Source organism: Aulonocara stuartgranti (assembly GCF_965226115.1).
Source record: "Aulonocara stuartgranti genome assembly, chromosome: 15".
NCBI lineage: Eukaryota > Metazoa > Chordata > Actinopteri > Cichliformes > Cichlidae > Aulonocara > Aulonocara stuartgranti.
The window spans coordinates 38,073,494-38,092,047 of NC_138951.1; positions in this window are offsets into that span (position 1 = coordinate 38,073,494).

Sequence of the window (18,554 nt, forward strand, 5' to 3'; positions counted from 1 at the left end):
ATCCAAACAATCCCTGTCAGTGATGGAGAAGCTTTGATGAAAATATTTGGTAAAAAGTTCACCAGCATGAAGGAAATGAAGTTTCAAACTTTCCTTAGGAGGAGCCCAGCACGCCTGCTTAAAGAAAAGTGAGTGTGGCGATGTGGATGCTTGCAGCGACTGCTGTATAGAGGCCATCCTGCTACACATGAAACACATCAGAGTCATAATTGTTATTTTAGTCACGTGTTTATTTATTATCCTTATTGTTTTATCTGGGACTGTTTGCAGACATCTCAGCGAGAGGAGACACCAGCATCTGAACAGAGACTCAAACCAGCAACCTGCAGCTCCCTGCTTGGCTGCTCCAGTTTTCTCCTCACTCATGTTGCCCACCAGTGATTTCTAGCTGCCCACCCACACAGCAGGCTAGAATAAGCGCTGAGCCTCAGCACCCAATACTTGGACATGTTTTCTTTATTAAATAACGAACCAGACCCCAAAAAGTAAACAGCTGTTATTGCTAGGCAACGGGAGCAGCATTTGGCAATGCAGCACCTGACATTCCTGACCATGTGGGCGGAGCATGCATGAAATGGAATGTTAGTAGAACTGTACAACACAAGCACTTAGTTACAGCATTTTTCATTGTATCCAGACACAGCTAGAGACACATCTACAGCAGCATCTCTGTGCAGGACAAACGACAGTTGACGAAGAAAACATCGAAAACTTCACTTCACTCCTCTACAAAACGTTGGCTCCTTTGTTTAAAAGGCCAAAATGAATCAAGGGAGAACGAGAAGAGCATCGGCGAGTGCTTCACCTCACAATTCAGTACAGCTGATTAACCTGCAAGAAGAATTTCAAATGATACAGGCTGAAAATGTCAAATTAAAAGAAGAGGCAGAAAAATCAAGAGGAGAAGCTAAAAATTCAAAGTTTGAAACTGAAGTAGTATTGCAGGAATTGCTGCATGTGGGTCTCAAACTTAAAGGAGAGAAAATGGGAAAACAACAGGCAGAAAACGAGAATGAAAACATGAAGAAAGAACTGTTGGAAGTTCAAAAAGCGTTGGAGGAAGAGAAAAGCACAGCACAAGGAGCCAAAAATAAATATCAAACTGCAAAGAAGGAGGCAGGAAATGTGATTCAGGAATTACAGGAGGTGCAGGAAGCTTTTGAAGAGGGAAAAAGGAAAATGCAGTTGGCAACACAAGAAGCTGCAAATATAATGGCTGAAGCTGAAACACTAAGGAAGGAATTACTGTATGTAAAGCAACAACTTGAAGAGGAGAAAAAACGTAAACATGAGGCAGAAAATGAGATTGAAAATTTGAAGAAAGAATTGTTGGAAGCTCAAAAAGTGTTGGAGGAAGAGAAAATTAAAATACAGGAAGCAAAGAAAGAAATGGAAGATACAAAGAGCTACACTCAAAACATGAAGAAGGAACTGATGAAAGTGCAAGAAGAACTTGCAGAAGAGAAAATTGAGGTGAAGGTATTCAAGAAAGAAATGACGGTGACCAAGAAAGACTGCAAAGACGCACTGAAGGAAATGCGAAAGCACAAAAAGGAAGCTAAAGAGCTCCTCAAACACAAAGTGAAACTGGCCAAACAGCAGCTGAAAGAAAAATTTAAAGATGCCGAGGAGCAGCTCAACAAAACCTTAAACGAACTGAAGGCAAAAGAAAAAGAAAAGAAAGCTGAGGACATGAGGGGATTCTGGAGCAGACTGCTGAGAAAGAACTGACCCAGCAGCATCAAGTTTGAGGAGATCAATAGTTTCTTCCTCCTTCCCCCTCTCTCCACCTTTCTTTCACCCCATCCTTCTTCTTGGGACGTTTGTTTGTTTTTTAAAAACTCTAATCTAAATACATGTACTGAAATGCACAAATAAAATTGCCATAACTTGACCTCATGTTGCCTGCTTCTTTTTTTGTGTGTCTGTGGATGTAAAACAGTAACACACTTTCTGCTCTGTGTCTTTAATTGTAAATAAATGCAATATGTTTTCATTTTAAAATGCATTCCAAAAAACTTCTGCTCTAAATCTTTTTTTTTTAGCAAAAAGCTTTTTTTTTTTTTGGCTGTTGTGGAAGTTTTCCATTTAAATAAAGCCTGCAGACGAGCGGTGAGCGGTAGCTAACATTCTTTAATCAAACACACAAAGAACAGACAACCAAGCTTGATGAAGTCCCTGCATGACCGCGGGACAGACGGTCAGCAGAGTCTCCCTGAGCCTAGCATGGCTCTCAGTTAAATACCTTCTCCAGGAACAAAAGGCAGTACACAGCTGTTTCACACCTTAACACTAGAATTACTGAGCCTTTTTCCCCTGGTGCAAGTCCCTACTACTAGATTTACTAGCCCTGCGCAAATTTGCGTAAATTCCACTGGCACTGCGTTGTCTTTACAGTCCCTGGCATAGCAGCTGCAGCAGCTTCAGCAGCCTGCGTCTGTGCTAATATTTCCTTGTGCTACATGAATCTGCAACGAAGTTCCTGAGCTAGAATACTCAGAAACAATCTTCCTTTTCCTGTCCACCCTGTACATGCCTTGTACAAAATGTAGGCATTCACCACCGCCAGGTCCAGCATATTGTAGAAAACCGCTACTGACCACCTGCGTGTTGCTGCTCTTATGGAATAAATCCACACAAGTTGAGTAAGTTCACGCCAGACTTTATTCACCGTGCCCCATAATGGCGTTTTGCGCTGCAGCAGTCTGTGCGACAGTGACAGTGAAGTAAAGAAATTGTCTGTTGTGACGTTTCTCCCATCATCCAAAAACGGCTCCATCAGTTTCATGACCACGTTCTCTGCCAGCCTCTCTCCCTTCTGATGACTGGGGTCTTTTCCCAAGTAAGGAGATGCACTGCAGACATAGCTGGCCTTTGTCATTGATTTTGTTCAACTTTTTTTCTTGAGAATTGAGACCTGACATTTTTTTGTCTGATACCTGACAACTTTTTTTCTTGAGAACTAAGACCTGATAATTTTTTGTCTGATACCTGACAACTTTTTTCTTGAGACCTGACGATGTCCTAAAATGTACACCGTAAGAATGACAACGATCATTGGGGCAGACTCATTCCCAGTGGGAGGTGGACTCTGCAAGAGCTGGCCTTTGTCATTGATTTTGTTCAAAAATTTCATGACAGAATTTCTAGATGTAGCCAAATGGGAGACGTTCTCCACTTTGGTGGCTGCAGGATCTCGTCTCTGCTTTTTGCAGATGATGTGATCCTGTCGACTTCATCAGTTTTTGACCTCCAGCTCACAGTGGGGTGGTTAGCAGCTGTGTGTGAAGTGGCAGGCTTGAGCGTCAGAGATGAGTGAAGATGAATAACTTTAAGTAGCCTTTTTCCACTAATTCCTACTCGGCTCAACTGGACACAGCTTGACTTAATTTGATTTTCAGTTATACTATCATGACTTAAGTCACACCACTTACTAGTCAATTATGCCATGTCCACACTATTATGTTTTTGTTTGAAAACGCATCGTTTTCTCTCCATTTTGGCTTCCCGTCCACACTGAGACGGCATTTTCACTCAAGGAAAACGCAGCGTTTTAAAAATTTCTCTTGAAATGCATACATTTGAAGCTCTGTGAAAATGACTGAAAACGATAGTGTGCACGCGGAGCGTTTTCAGACGGAAACGCCGTTTTCAAATCTATCCGGGCTAGCGTGGACGTAGCCAGAGATGAGTGAAGATGAGTAGGTTTAAGTAGCCTTTTTCCACTAATACCTACTCGGCTCAATGGGACGCAGCTCGACTTAATTTCATTTTTGGTTAAAGTTTAGTGCCACCTAAAGGTGTGGGGTCAATATGGCAGCATGGCTGAAAGGCCTGTAACATCATGAGACACTAACACCACAACAATGGAGGACATTGAGGTAATGGCATACTTGCTGCTAGGGGGATCACGTTTTGTCAGACTCAAGGATCATGGTGGGTTTTTTATGTTGGCTTTTCTCTCATTGCCAGGTTTAAGAAATGGTGTTTTTGATTTTCATGAAGGAGACGCTATCATGACTCAAGTCACACCATTTCACCCCAGTCAGTAGCATGCAGTCTGCTGACATCAAATTTTCGAATCACCTCAGATTGTTTGGAGCCCCAGCAAAGTAGGTACTAAAAAAGTACCTAGTACCAAGTACGATCACTTAATGGAAGCGATTTGAGCCGAGTAGGTACTAGTGGAAAAGGGCTATTAGAGTCCTGGTTACCACTGATGGGAGAGTGGTGCAGGAGATTGACAGATGGATTGATGCAGATGTTGCACCTCTCTGTTGTGGTGAAGGGAGAGCTGAATGTATAAACGAAGCTGTTGGTTTACCTGGCGATCTACATTTCCACCCTCACAAGTTCTTGGTAAGTACCAAAAGAAGGAGATCACAGATACAAGTGTGGAATTGAGTCCCTTCTGAAGAGCGACTGGGCTGTCTTTGTACGAATTTGACCATTTGTAAGTAAGTAAGGAAGTAAAACTTTATTTATATAGCACCTTTCAAGATAAAAATCACAAAGTGCTTCACAGAAGCTAAAACCTAAAAATAAAAATCAACTAAAAGCAAGTTTAAAAAGATGGGTTTTTAGCTGTTTTTTAAAAGCGACCACTGAATCCACAGATCTCAGGCTCAAAGGGAGAGAGTTCCACAATCTGGGGGCCACAGTTTGTGAGGGACTTGGACTCCTCCATGTCAAAAAGCATTAAGCGGGGTGGTTCAAGCGTCTAAGTGGAATGCCTCCTGGGTGTCTTATGGGGAAGGGATGGGTATCGTTTAGGTTTTATCCAATACCAGTACCAAACCGGTACTTTTGAAACGGTGCCGGTGCTTAAACGGTGCTCAAACCGGTGCTTAAAGAATGGAGAACACAAAATTGGTCCAAAAACCTCTCATGTTCAACTGTTTTTTTGTAAAAAGATAACAATGTTAGCCTTTTTTGCAGCTATAGGGGATTTATGGTATCACTCTTGGCTGGAAGCAGTGCTTAAACAATGGAAAACACAAACTTTGTCCAAAAACCTCTCATGTTTAGCTGTTTTCCACTTTTTCTTTGGTCATTTTAGCCTTTTTGGCCAGGGTGAAGGGAGTATCTGCCATCAAACAAGAAGACAGCCGCATGTAACTACGCCGGTGTTTGCTAGTTCACCTTACATGCATTAATGTAATAACGTGGTTAGCCTACTCAACGTAAATTACACACGAACATCATTCAGCTACTCACGCAGAGAAGAACGGCTGCCATCATCATCCGTCATCATTTCTGCTACACTGGCAGGGCTACGAGCCAGGACTCTACTCTTCGGGTTTTTGGGGGATGTTGCTAACTCCAGGTCAGATAACAGGCAACCCACGTGCAGTAGATGTGCTCGATGTGAGGTCTCGCAGCAAGCTATCAAATACGGCGCATTTCTCAGCTTTTAACAAAATGCTATACCAGATGTTTCATCAGATTTGAGGACTTACCTCCTTTGCACAGTATCACCTTAAAGCACTTGTTGCAGGCTGCTGAGTTTGCATCTTTTGCTGTGAAGTACAGCCAGACTTTGACCGCTTCGCTTTGGGCATTTTTAATCTGTAGCTTTGCTCTAAAAGAACATACGTACCTGGGCCCGCCTACTACGCTCACAAAGGTAAAATGATTGGCTGGAATCCAAAGTGTATGACATCTCAGGAAAAAAAATAATAAAGCACCGAAATGTACGCTGCTTTTCGGTCTGGTTACTACCGTTTATGTCAGAACCTGGTGCCATAATGGCACCGGATACCGGTACCCATCCCTACTCCTAGGTGAGGTATTCAGGCATGTCATACTGCGAAGATGCCCTTGGACAGATGCACTGGAAAGATTATATCTATTAGCTGGGCTGGAAATGCCTCCTCAGGAGTTGAAGGAGGTTGCTGGGGAGAGCGAGATCTGGGAATCTCTGTTTCGACTAGTGCTCCTGTGACCTGGACCTGGATAAGCAATAGAAAGTGGATGGATGGATACATGCCAGAAAAATAAATAAAGCTGTTCTGTCAGTGCCAATCACACCTCTGGAGTATACTGTGGATTAAAACACATTCAGAATTCAAATGAAGAGGTAAAAGAAGCAGTGGTTGCATAAATCACAAGACTGTGTTTGTTTGTTTATTTAGGTTTATGCAGGTTTTTTTTTATTTCAGTTGTTGTTAAATTTGTTTTAACACACTGGTTATGTTTCAGCACCAAAACTTAGAAGAAGTATATAGTATAAGTTGCCTCCGTTCACATTATTGATGAAGGTTACTCAACATGTTAAAATCTGACGTTCAGGGTCATCACCAAAACATTCCTATGTGAAGAACTGGGATTGAGCCCTGGCTCAAAATTGCTTCGCACACATGCCTGCTTTCTTGTCTAAGGTATGAAAATACCGTAAGCTGGACTGTGAGTAGGTGACAAGGATAAAGTAGGATAAGGTGGGAAAGAGAGAGGTGTGAGATAAAAAGGAAGGATGAGAAGAATGCAAGAGGGAAGAGGAAAGGTGATACGGTGGGCTAAGGAGTTGACAGATTGATGGATGACTTCGCTGTAGATGGATAGTGAGCTGAAAGAGTGCAGCAAAAAGTCACCTAAGCGCTGCCTTCACACACATGCAGATATAACCCAGATGCAGATGCATTTATAAAATCAAGTGAAACAACATATAAACTGTCAAAACTTTAACCCTCAGACTACCGATATATTTAACACATGTGGACGACCAAACGGGGTCACTCAAAGAATAATTTACTGTGGAAAACAATAACAAAATAAAAGTAGCAAAAACTTTTTCTCTCTCATACATTATTAGAGATATAATTAATCTTATCTAAAGATTTTATTGCAATTAATGTGCATATTTTGTGCAATAAAAATCCAAACTTCTCTTAAACAGAGCTTGCAGCTTTTATCTCAGCTACAATAACACAAATCGTATTTATCATCCTTTAACCGTGGTGTGATTTAATTTAAAAAAAAAAAGATTTGTGTTCGATTTGCAGGATGAACCGAATTAAGGTCATTTTGACTCCCGTATAAAATAGTTAAAACAGACACACAACCAGGCAGCCCAGAGATCCGGGCCTCCTCCATGTAGATCATGCTCTAAACACCTCACCCAGCAGGCATCCTGGTCACATGGCCAAATCACGTCAACTGGCTCCATTGATCTGGAGGAGTAGCGGCCATACTCATACTGAGTTCCTCACCCAATTTTTAATGTAGAGCCCAGAAATCCTTCAGAGGAAGCTCATTGTATCTATGATTTCATTCTTTTGGTCACTATCCACAATCTCTAGGATGAGGGTTAAACCAAAATTGTCATGTAGTAAACGTTTAATCGCTCCTCTTCACTAACACACACACATGCGCATTATTAATGAGTATCATGCAGAACAGAGTAGTGTATTGACTAATAACTGTAAACAAGTATATCCATGGGGTCTAATAGTGATTACTATCATTATTCTTCCTATGATTGCTTAGGCTTGTAGATAGAACATCACCCCAGCCAAATATAACACTACTTATTTAAATCTAGTACATCAACTCACAACATGTGTCACTGACATGCAAAGAGAGCTAAAGACTTCAAGCTGTCAAAGATATAAAAGTCAATCTTGGTTTAATTTATATGGAACACGAGCTTACTTGTTTTATCAGGCAGGAAAAGAGCACCTAATGATTTGTTTTCTGGCACAGTAGCTGTAAATTATGCAAACTGATCACATGGACTTGCAGATAGTAAATGCCAAAAAGGTCTCTACACTCGCAAAACTGCAGCCAACTGTCAAACTTTATGTGGTGTCTGATGCGTCCACACTAAATAGGTGAAAGTACTGGGGCATTTATGCATTACACCTATAGGAACATGGAAACCCATGCCATGAAGCTCCTGGTACATAGTTTTTGTGCTGATGTTAATGTGAAGGAGTAACGTTAAGCTACTGGCTGAGTTGCTGTGGTTCCTGGACTTTTATTCTTTGTAATAATCCCACTTACAGTTGATTGTGGAATATGTAGGAGGTAAGATATTCCACAAACTGATTTGTTGCATTCATGGCATGCTATTAAAGTACAACACTTGAATTCAGCAAGTTCTTTAGAGCTCATGAATTCAACAATTAAGAGGTGGGTCTCAATACTTGTGTCCATCGATCCATGCATACATCCATTAATCCATCCATGCATCCATCCATTAATCCATCCATGCATCCATCCATTAATCCATCCATCCATCCATTAATCCATCCATCCATCCATCCATCCATCCACCCACCCTCTTCTGCTCATCCTTATCAGCATCGCAGGGGGTCTGGAGCCTCCCACCTACCTTAGGGCATGAGGTGGGGTACACCCTAAACAGGTTGCCAATCTAATGTAGGGCTAAATACATGTATCCATGTCTTTTATTTGAAATTCAATAAGACCTTAGAACCATCACGTGTCCTATTGGCATCAGATTTATGGTTGTGAAGCAAAAGTAAATATATTCGTTTAGAGTTACTTTGCAAAAATTAAATATATAAAAATCTAATATATGCATGTAACATGTTAAATATCCAATACAAAGTATTTTCTGAAGAAACTTTCAAAGGGTTTCTCTTGTATAAATTAGAGCACAAGCGCTATGCTGTTAGCTAAAGTCACTGAATGCACCATGGTTACAAACACTATCTCAGAATTGCATGCAGCAGTGCAGCACTGTGTCACACACTTACTTCAACACATTTCTCTCCGAGTTACCAATTTCATGCATTAACCTAACCAATTTGGCTACTTTAAAGCTAAACAGTGTTACTACAGCAAATAAAATGTGTTTTTAAAGCAACTTATCTACACATTCTAAAAAGAAATAGCAAAACTAATAAGAGCAGAGGGAACCAATGCTTTTCTAGAGTAAGGTGTGAAGCAAAAGGCAGAAAATGTAATATTTCTTCAATCAAGACACTTTCATTTCCTTTTTAATAAGTTTATCACCTTAAACTGAAACCCACCATAGTAATGCACTTATTATTACATGAACTGCTGTCACATCTCTTAATGAACTGAAGAAATGTGATAGCAGGAATGCAAACCCACATCCTCCACACAGAGTTCTTGTAGATGTTACACTCTTTGATCATGATATAGAGCATCGGCATCACAGCTCCGCTCGCACAGACTGCATATGACTGGATGACTGAGTGTTTGTGTTTATTTATGTGAGAGTGCACATTTGGGGTTAGAGCTTGTTTTAAGTGTTATGTGTGTTTATCCGCCTATATGAAAAAAACATTTTCTTTTAGGTCTTCAAAGATTGTGTCATTACAGTTATTCAGAGTAGGGAAACTGTAGTTTGTGGGGATAGGTTAATTGGATAATCCAAATTGCCACTAGGTGTGAATGTGCGAGTGAATGTGAGTGCGAATGGTTGTCTGTCCTTGTGTGTTAGCCCTGCGACAGACTGGCGACCTGTCCAGGGTGTACCCTGCCTCTCGCCCTATGACAGCTGGGATAGGCTCCAGCGCCCCCCGCGACCCTGAAAAGGATAAGCGGAAGCGAATGGATGGATGGATGGATGGAAACTGTAAGTTACTGTTTATTCCTCCAGCAAATATGGGACATAGCGTTTCACTAATAGTGCTCTTTGACTTGGATGAAACATGTCCCTCCATTGCAGCAGTGTACCTGCACAGTAAGTGATCAGTTTTCTTACCACATACTTTTTGTTGTCAAATAACTACTTCCAGCTGCTCGCTTGTCAAACGGATCGGCACAGTGGGTAGATCCACGTGTTTGATTTGACTGAGTTTTACGCCAGATATAATTTCTGAGCAACCCTGAAGGGGATTTGTGTCTCCAGCTGGAATCGAACCAGGAGCTTGAGGCTTGCCTTAACCACTACACCATAATAATCACAATATAATAATGAAGCAATTAAATACAAGCATAAAGTCAAATTTGTAGCACTATGGAGCTTGAAGATGTACTTGTGGTTTATTTCTACTGCAGCTCTAACCACGACTGGGGCTTTATCAAGCTATGCTGATACACCTTCGTCTTTGTTGCAGCTTGGGACCGAGTGTTCATGCTTAACTGAAGTAATTAATGACACTTTGGTCATGAAGGCCCAGGTGATACGATGATTCCCTGCAAGTTAATTTAAGAAACACCTCAGAAAACAATTTAAAGAATTGCTGCATGAATACATAACAGCACTCAACAGCACAGAAAGGGGGAAGAGAATAACATCGACTTCCTTGTTACGTCCTGACTGACTTTGCTAGAAGAGCATCTTCAAATCAGGTCTTTGTGTGGTGTCCCCCCGGTGGGCAGTGGTGCTTAGTAAAAGTGATTAAATGAAGGATAATCACTGAATCAGGGTTACTGAACCTGGGAAAAGAGTTTAGGGTGGTCTAGCCCATTCTCATTCACAAAGTCAGACCATATGGCCATACTGGCCTGATCATCCCTGATCAGCAGAGATGGAAAGTAGCAAAGTAGAAATACTTTGTTACTGTTTTTACTTGTACTCCCTATGTCTTTAAACAAATATCTGTACTTTCTACTCCTCACATTTTAAAAAACATGCTTATTACTTTTGGTTTAACGCATTTGAGGGGAGTTATTATTTTGTTTCTGCAGGCCTTCAAATATCGAACCGACTTGAGCTTAATCAGTAATGCATGAAAGGCAGTCCTGTCTGCATGTTAATCACCAGCGGATGTCACATAAAAAGCGATAAAAGAGGTAAAACCGTGTGCTGTAGTCAGGTTCTAATTCATGAAACATCTTCGGACACAAAGAGCAGTAAACCTCAGAGCAGGAGATCAGCTGATCACAGCCTGTACATTAGGAAAATCTACCGGAGCTCTGAATAGAAATTATTGTGAGTTGTGACTCTTTCCTCCCATGCTGAGCCATTACAATTGATTTAAGGGTTCCGGCTATTGTTTCAAATTTTCCTTCTTTTTATCTGCTCATGTCCTACTTGCCCGATTCAAGCTGAATACCTTTATTAGAATTCAAATTTAGACTGAAAATTATATGGGAAATTCTTTTGTTACACCAATTAAAATGATGATGAAAATAACAATATAATAAGAAGAATATATTATGCATCTCTGTCAGACAAATATATTCTAAAGGATAATAACATGTGGTATGAAAGGTTTCCTGCTTCTGTATTTGTGGCACTGAAGTTGAATCACTCTGTTAGAGATGCTGCTCTTCTTCCTGTTCGGTAAGTGGTGCAGAGGGTGGTCAGGATTATCCAAGATGGATTATGGTTTGTTCTGTGACCCTCCTCTCCACCACAGCTTGACAAAGAGTCCAGTTTAAAGCCAGTCGTGTCATAGAGACATCCTCGTCATTACTTTATTCAGTCCTCTGGTATCACCCAGCAGACTAGAGCAGTGCACACTGCGCTCGCCATGACTGAGTGAGAGAAAACCTCCTTCATTTTGCTGCACAGACTAAAGGATGTCAGTTTCCTTAGGAAATCAGTCCCTGCTCTCCTCATAATGTACAGCCTGTGTTTTGGTCTTCCAGTTCAGCATATTATCAATGAATATATGCCCAAGAACATGGAACACCAAGAACACCACATCAACATCCTACACATGGGTCACGTAGCCATTCTCGTCCCTTTGAAGTCGATCACCATCTCACTGGTGTTATTCACATTTAGAAGCAGATGGTTCGTCTCAGAAAACACCATCAAATCATCCACTATCAATAAAACGACCAACCACTGCAGAGCGGTCAGAGTAGGAGTTGTGTTGAAGATCTGAGGTGTACTAAGTGCACAGAAATGCCTTTCTTTAGTTCTTTTAATTTTTTAATTTTTTTTAATTGATTTTTAGGATTACATTTGTCCATAATCCATTTTAGGAAAGTATATATCACGGACATTTCAGTGGAGCCTGGCAAACTTGGCTCTCCAATGTTTTTAACGTAGAGCAACAGAACAAAATGGAAGACTGTGGAAACATAACAGTGGCTGTAAGCTGGACTTGATCCCACAACAATACAAACCCACTCTATTCACTCCCACTCACTGAACTGCACTGCTGTAGAGTCTGTACCATTTAAACTGAAAGTCTATCTCTGAGGAATGGTGGACGCTGCATAAAATTAACCCTTTAAAGCCTGTACCATGAAATAACTGCAAAAAATTGTAATTTTTTGAAAATGCAGTTTATTGAACCATCGGACAAATATGTTAATTATGACTTTTCATTTTTATTTCCTACATCTGGCATTTTTTAAAATGTCTTTAAAATTTATTCTGCAACTTATTGAAGTTTTTCAAAAATCTCATCGATGATGCCAAAGTCTCCAAAAAAAACATTAAAGCATGTCATCTAAAAGGTATTATTGTCCTCAAACAGCTGACTTTTCTTGACTTCCCCTTATAGTGAAAACAAATCTCACATGTGCCAAGCTGCCTGGAAGTTTTATGTGGACGTCTACTTCTAGACACTTTGCTCCCCACACCTGTATAACCACACTCTCCCCTTTCAGAAAAATAGTCGAGTATGAGTTTGAAATATCTGATGAAATTCCCATGTGCACTCTTTTTCTTTGAACACAGCTACAGCTTTTCATTCTCATTGTTTTTTACCCCATTTGCAGTCTTAGCAGCCTAAAGTTTTAATGAATTACAATGCCAAGTGAACCAGAAGGTACATTTACTCAAGATGATGAATAACAATACTTTTTTCCTTGACAAAAGCACGAATGATAAAATTAACTGCATGTATGACCAACTTCCCAAGAGGCTCTGAACCAACAACACCAACAACTAATTACTGCACAATAGTAACTGTTTCAAACAGGTGGTTGCTTTGCACGGAGTTATATGCACGCAGACACATGAACTACACATGCACACATAATTACTTTGAGTAACATGTACCAGGGTAGTAGTCACACTTTAGACAAATAGACCAATAGATCCAACCAATAAAAAGAAGCATATTGAGGTTACCGGGCTTTAGGATGAATAGAATAGCAGAGAGGAACAGACTTGAGTTGGAGAAGCTGCTTTAGCTTAACTATTAAAAACAGAGAACATAATTTACCAAGTACTGTACACAGTATTGTGCAAAAGTATTGAGCCACTCATTATTTATTTATATTTTTCTTGTATTTAGTATTCCTTGTATTTAGCATACATGAAAATATAGCATATAGGCAAAGAAAAAGGCAAAAAACTTCCAATACTACCTTTTTTCTTCAACATAGCCTGAACTCTCTTAGACAAGCTTCTTGTAATTTCTTTAAGTAGACTCCAAGAAAAGTTCTTCGGGCCTCTGGAAGGACGTTCATAGTTTTGTTCCATTTGCTGTCCAGATGATCCCACACTGATTCAATAATGTTGAAGTCCAGGCTCTGGGGGGAGCAAATCCATGACTGATAGTGTTCAGTTGTTTGCTTTTTCTGCATTGACAGTGTGTTTGGGATCATTGTCAAGCTGAAAAATGAAGCTATTGCCAATCAGATGCTTTCCAGATGGTGTGGCATGATGGATCAAAATCTGATGGTACTTTTCTGTGTTCATAATTCAGTCAGTTTTGACAAGATCCCAACACCACTGCACTGAAAAAAAGGGATTGGCCAGCTCTTGGATTTACGTAAGCATCTTGCGTGTATTTAACACAATTGCCTCATGCTTTAAAGTTAAGTGTAACTACATGGTGTAGAAACTACATGATATGCAGAGAGGCTAGATTAAATTGTTCATATCATGTTCAAGTGAAGTAAATCAATAATATATCAATGTTAAATCCTGCGACACTGCACGGGTTTCAGACTCGCGCTCTTTAGATCGTGGTTTCAGGAAGGCATCCATCTCAGTCAAGTCGAGCAGCCACCTCTACTTTTTTTAGTATACCAAAAAAAGTAAATTGGGTGGTTGTTACATTAAAAAAGTCTAACTTGTAATTTGAACACAATAATTTCATGTTTCTATGAACGTAATTAAATCATGAAGAATCTGTACGAAATTCAACAACTTAATTTTGTTCTTGTTGAGACGATATGATACAATCTAGTAAGAGTGGTTAGTTGCTGAACTCATGAAATTCACAAGATCACACAAGATTTCAAACTGCAGGAAAATCGCTGGAGTTATAAGAGGCAGACAACTACACACGCACCACGTGCATGCTATTGCTATTTATTGTGTATTATTACAAAAACAAAAAAAATTCTGCATCAAATACAGGAAATCATAACTTTCCTAGATTGTTGGTATGGTGGTTAGTGCTGTTGCTTCACAGTAAGAAGGTCCTGTGTTCAAATCCACATTCTGGCTAGTTTGCAGGTTTCTCTCTGGGTATTCTGGTTTCCTCCCGCAGTTAAAAGTCATGCAGTTATTAGAGTTAGGGTTAACTGGTGATTCTAAATTACCTGTGAATGTAAGTGTAAATGGTTGTTTGTTTCTATGTGATAGACTGGTCAGCTGTCCAGGGTGTACCCTGCCTTGTAACCTATCACTTCAGGATTATTTCCCAGCCCTCCTGCAACCAGGATAAAGATAGAAGGATGGTAGTTGTTGAAGACCCATTCAATTTTTATGGTAACCAGGATCTAGACTTTGTTGAACATTATGTAATATGAAGACAGTGTGTAGTATTTAAGTGACCAAGTAGTATTGGGGTAAAAGTTATTGAATAGTGTTGAAATAAAATGACAAAATTGTGAAGGATAAAAATATTTCAAGAGCTCAACTTACTTCATCTGAACATGTTCCAATCGCGTTTTATGAACACAAAATGCACAGGTTTACTGAATATGAAAAAGTTGTGTTGATTTAACTCAGTTGTTTAAGTTTCTGCTAAAGCAAAACATTTGTGTGCAACCAATATCCACTATTGAATCAAGTGAATCCAACATGGCCTTTTTTTCAGTGTGGCTGAAATGTGTCCTGAAACCATGTAAGAGCCTTCCCAAGGTGTCTGTTAAGTATAAACACAATAGTGGTTCATCCCGTGACGTAGGTGCCTTTGTGTGCTTGAATGACTCATTGGTTATTGTTAAGTGGCTGAAAATGTCAGGTACAAAGACTGGACTGAATGAGTAAAAAATGAAAAAACTTCAGAAAGTCTGTCAAAGTCAAAAATTAAAAAGGGTGGCTCAAGACTTGCACAGTACTGTAAAACTTGTGAGTGTTGTCTTTAGGAATCTAGTCTCTAAATTTCCCAGGAAACACAGCACTCAGTGCTGGACGGGAAAAAGACAAAATCCATTTATGTTTGCTGTAATTCTTTATATTTAATCAAACGTATGATTTGTGACTTGAAGCTGAGAAAATTAATTTGACAGTTGGACTTGGAGTGTTCGGACCACCTGGATACAGTCAGAGAAACTCACGAAGCCTCTGGATATGGTGAATACAAGCAATCAAAGAGCTCTGCCTGCTTTTGTGAGTGTGTATGGAAGTGTATTTGTGAATGTGCATTCCTTTGTGTGATATGGGACTCTGAACGCACCTGTGTATACACACTTCTTTTTCTGTTTGTTTGATTGATTATCCAGGAGCCAGTCAACACTTTCCTATCTATCACTCTCTTTTTTCTCTCCACACACACACCCACACACACATATGTACACAAGCCATATAAGAGGTGAAGGCTCATGGCATATTAGCCACCTGTGGGTAAGCCAAGTACTGTGTAAATACCAAGAGGACTAAAGAGATGAGCCATGGCGCCCTGTCAGCCCTAATCTAGGAGGACACCTAATCTCCACAATCCCCAGAAAGCCTCTTCCATCACTGCTAGTTGGAAAGGAATACTACCTGAAGGAACTCCATGAGAATATTGCTGGAGAGAGAATTCCAAAAAACTGTTTTGCTTATTTCCAACTGCCTTTATTGAAGACTCCACCAGAGTAACTTTTTATAAATCACAGTTCAACATAATCCTCATTAATGTTATATTGAGTGCAGCCTGGTGCAACACCTCAGCTGATGCACAGTCAGCTGAGGTGAGCTGAGAAGCACAGTCAGCTGAGAAGCAAGCAGTTTTATCTCCCATCCCAACCTTTTAAGACAGCTTTCTTCTAATTGGCTGTCCCTTGCAAACAAACGATTTGGCAGATGGCTGGGGCTTTTATACTCACAGCTAGAATTGTGTGTCTGAGATTACCATTTCATTGTCATCCTCTCTCACTGGCATTCAATATATTCAAGAGTAGAAAAAATGTGTGTATAAACTACTCTGCACAAGTCTTGTTTCATATCTAACCCAAGGGATGAAAAAAGGGGTAAGATGAAACATAACACAACTTAGCAAACAAACAATTTTAAATTGCATCTTTAGACACTTTGTTAATAGCAGACATTTAGAAGAACACATATTCAAAAATGTTTTGGGGATCTTGTCAGAATTGATGGAAATATGAATTATGAAGTATCAACAGATTTTCATCCACCATGCAATACCATCTGGAAAGTGTTTGACTTGCAACAGCATCACAAAAACATGTAATAACCTTTTCGCTGTTTAACAAAATCAACAAATTGATGATTTTCACCACTTCATATATAACAAGACACTTAGTGGTTATAATAGCAAATAGCAAATATTCCATTAGCTGTAGAACGTGCCCATGCCGCAGTTTTGTTTGGTCTGTCCGTGCTGTTGGCAAACTGATAATATAATCACACTGAGAAATACAGATGTTGCTTATATAAATAAACAGAAGACAAATATGGGACCCATTGCGCGTTTATACGCAGAGAATGCTTTTACATCTATGTATGATTGGTAAACCACGCATTGTCTAAATAATAAGTACAGCACACTATCCACCCCCATAAAGGGTATAGTTAAAAATCATTATACAAGATTGTCTTCTAACTAAATGAGCACCCATATAGCCAAATATGATGTCATGACTTTCACGATGATTGCATATTTCCATGTGTTATGGTTTACCTATACATGTCAATAATATGTACCTGATAAAATTATTATGTTTTTTTTTAAAATAAATTTACATCACTTGAAATCCCTTGAAGTTGAGACCTTAGTGAAGATAATACGGGACAGTTTCTCGTCGGTGACATTCCTAAATATCCTTGATGCATATGCTTATACTTTAGCTTATACTCGGAAGAGTGTAGAAGAAAGTGTAATAGAAATAGACAGATGTAGTGGAAGACAAATGTCCAATAATTTGATTGGATTCTTCTGAGGAACATCTGAATACATTCATCTGAACTGAGTATCTGTTGAAATAAATTCCCAGAATCACGGAACGAAGAGCTCCTTTTTTTCCCCTTTCCTGTATTTATTTATTTTTTTCACCGGAATAAGCGCTTTTCTGTGGAAGTGGATTTGAGCTGAACCTTCACCCTAAACCAGTTACTCACACCCAAATGTTACTAATAGCCTATCTGCACTTCAAACAGCACTTGAAAGGTTATTGGGGGAGGGGAGAAAAAACAACAACCAATTTGCATTTTTCAAGCTCTGCTCTGGCAGGTGGAGTGCTAATGAACAATTGTATGATCCATTAATCGGGATCTCGTTTGCACATGGGCGTCATCATAAAGTGCCACTTGAGTTTGCGTGGCTCCATCAGGAAGTCTAATCGAGACAATGGTGCTAATCAGTCCAAAGCAAACAGATCCCCTCCAGTTTAAAATGATCATGTAGTTAATGGCCTACTGGGGGGGAGGGGGCTGGTTTCATGGAGCCTAAGTGTCAAAAGAATGGGCTCATGTGCGGCGCTTAAAATGCAGGAGGGGAATAACAGTATACATGATCTATGATAATGGACAAATACCAGTGACTTTAAATACATTTTTTATGTATGCCCTCAATATGATATGATAATGTAATATTAAAATGATTGTGATTATGTCTTGATGCATGCTCAATCATCCAGGTAAGCAAATCCCGAAAGGTTTGGGATCTTGTGATTATGGCCATGATCGACTACACCTATGTGTCCTAACCACAGCTGCTGTATGGTTTGCTTTGTTACAATGAATTTAACTAGTTACTAATAATAATCTATATAGACAAAACTCTATTGCATTCTTATTTGTATACATATTCCATTCTTTTGTATATTTTAATACCCTTTAGATTTAGATTGTGCAGTCCAGCGCGTGTATGCTCAGAGTGACAATAAAGTGGTTATTCTAGTCTATTCTAGTTAGCTTCTGTTATCATGGTGTGGGTGGTATTTGATAGATTTATAATTTAAGAACATACGAACAGTAACAAATTAAAGCAAAACAACACCCAACCATAATTTATCCCGCTCTCAGTGAATAAAAAGCATCAACACTTTCTTCTGACAGGCTTTGCTGACCATGTAAAACAAATCAACAAACCCCAAAACTAAAGATTTTTCTCTTTTTTTGTGTATTTTTTGTTCCTTTTGTTTTGGAATTACAGAAATACAATTTCTGCCTTTTTTTCCCTCAAAGGGTAGTTATTGTTTTTTATTTCATGCTTTTACTCATTTGGCTTTTCTTTAGTGTAGTTTTAGTAGCTATAACATCCTCCTGCAGTCTTACATAATCTGCCAGTTCCTGTGCTTCTGTTACA